Source organism: Schistocerca piceifrons, unplaced genomic scaffold (assembly GCF_021461385.2).
Source record: "Schistocerca piceifrons isolate TAMUIC-IGC-003096 unplaced genomic scaffold, iqSchPice1.1 HiC_scaffold_1337, whole genome shotgun sequence".
NCBI classification, from domain to species: Eukaryota; Metazoa; Arthropoda; class Insecta; order Orthoptera; family Acrididae; genus Schistocerca; species Schistocerca piceifrons.
In genome coordinates, this window is record NW_025727166.1 from 42,501 (window position 1) to 44,732 (window position 2,232).

The following is a 2,232-nucleotide window of genomic DNA, read 5'->3' on the forward strand; positions in this document are numbered from 1 at the left end:
GAGGCCGCCGCCCCGTGAAGGGCGGGGAAGCCCCATCCTCCCTCGGCCCGCGCAAGGCGAGACCTTCACTTTCATTACGCCTTTAGGTTTCGTACAGCCCAATGACTCGCGCACATGTTAGACTCCTTGGTCCGTGTTTCAAGACGGGTCGTGAAATTGTCCAAAGCTGAAGCGCCGCTGACGGGAGCGATTATTCCGCCCGAGAGCATCCCGAGCCAACAGCGGCGCGGGTCCGGGGCCGGGCCAGGTAGGTCCGTCATCCGGGAAGAACCGCGCGCGCTTGCCGGGAGCCCGAGCGCCCAAAGGGGCGAATCGACTCCTCCAGATATACCGCCGGGCAGCCAGCCAGGACACCGGGGCTCTGCCCAACAGACGCGAACCGAGGCCCGCGGAAGGACAGGCTGCGCACCCGGGCCGTAGGCCGGCACCCAGCGGGTCGCGACGTCCTACTAGGGGAGAAGTGCGGCCCACCGCACACCGGAACGGCCCCACCCCGCGGCGAGTGGAAAGGCAACCGGACACGACCCCGCCGCGGATTGCTCCGCGCGGGCGGCCGGCCCCATCTGCCGAGGGCGGAGGCCAGTGGCCGGATGGGCGTGAATCTCACCCGTTCGACCTTTCGGACTTCTCACGTTTACCCCAGAACGGTTTCACGTACTTTTGAACTCTCTCTTCAAAGTTCTTTTCAACTTTCCCTCACGGTACTTGTTCGCTATCGGTCTCGTGGTCATATTTAGTCTCAGATGGAGTTTACCACCCACTTGGAGCTGCACTCTCAAGCAACCCGACTCGAAGGAGAGGTCCCGCCGACGCTCGCACCGGCCGCTACGGGCCTGGCACCCTCTACGGGCCGTGGCCTCATTCAAGTTGGACTTGGGCTCGGCGCGAGGCGTCGGGGTAGTGGACCCTCCCAAACACCACATGCCACGACAGGCGGCAGCCTGCGGGGTTCGGTGCTGGACTCTTCCCTGTTCGCTCGCCGCTACTGGGGGAATCCTTGTTAGTTTCTTTTCCTCCGCTTAGTAATATGCTTAAATTCAGCGGGTAGTCTCGCCTGCTCTGAGGTCGTTGTACGAGGTGTCGCACGCCACACCGCCAGCCGGCTGTGCACGCTACCGAGAAAGTACCGGTATGCGAACCGCCAGGCGACGGGCGCGCATCGCACGTTTGAGGAGACGCGGGCCGGCCCCACAGGCGGCCGCGACACTCCCAGGTCTGCGAAGCGGGGCAAACGCCGCGCGCTTCAGTATACGTAGCCGACCCTCAGCCAGACGTGGCCCGGGAACGGGAATCCATGGACCGCAATGTGCGTTCGAAACGTCGATGTTCATGTGTCCTGCAGTTCACATGTCGACGCGCAATTTGCTGCGTTCTTCATCGACCCACGAGCCGAGTGATCCACCGTCCTGGGTGATCTTTTCTCAAGTTTCCGCCGTCTCTTTCGAGACGGTCGCATAGGCCGGGAGTGAGGCGTGTGGCGGCCCCTGTTCCAGCGTTCTGTGTCCAACGGCCTCACGGCCGACGGGCGTCGTACGGCTCCACACCGGAGCGGACAGGCACTCGGGCGAAAGTCATTCAAAACCGGCGCCAGGCGCCAGGTGCCGCAGGCCAGCCGCTCCAGCGCTTCAGCGCTCGTACCACACAACATTGCCGCTAGTTTTGAGAGGCACGCGTGGTTCCGCACGCGGCGCACGGCTACTGCGAGCCGTACAGGTAGCGTGTTGCGCGACACGACACGCACATCGAAAGACATGCAGTCTAGTCGGTAATGATCCTTCCGCAGGTTCACCTACGGAAACCTTGTTACGACTTTTACTTCCTCTAAATGATCAAGTTTGGTCATCTTTCCGGTAGCATCGGCAACGACAGAGTCAATGCCGCGTACCAGTCCGAAGACCTCACTAAATCATTCAATCGGTAGTAGCGACGGGCGGTGTGTACAAAGGGCAGGGACGTAATCAACGCGAGCTTATGACTCGCGCTTACTGGGAATTCCTCGTTCATGGGGAACAATTGCAAGCCCCAATCCCTAGCACGAAGGAGGTTCAGCGGGTTACCCCGACCTTTCGGCCTAGGAAGACACGCTGATTCCTTCAGTGTAGCGCGCGTGCGGCCCAGAACATCTAAGGGCATCACAGACCTGTTATTGCTCAATCTCGTGCGGCTAGAAGCCGCCTGTCCCTCTAAGAAGAAAAGTAATCGCTGACAGCACGAAGGATGTCACGCGACTAG

The 2,232-nt window shown here is 61.2% G+C and overlaps 1 non-coding gene and 1 pseudogene across 1 annotated transcript; both read right to left on the bottom strand.

Moving 5' to 3' along the window:
• LOC124732367 overlaps positions 1 to 1,068 on the bottom strand; it is a 4,220-nt pseudogene extending 3,152 nt beyond the window's left edge.
• Positions 1,069 to 1,257: 189 nt separating this feature from the next.
• Positions 1,258 to 1,413, bottom strand: LOC124732371. Its single transcript, XR_007008658.1, has one exon. It is a non-coding gene; the product is annotated as a 5.8S ribosomal RNA (ribosomal RNA).
• Positions 1,414 to 2,232: the final 819 nt, after the last annotated feature.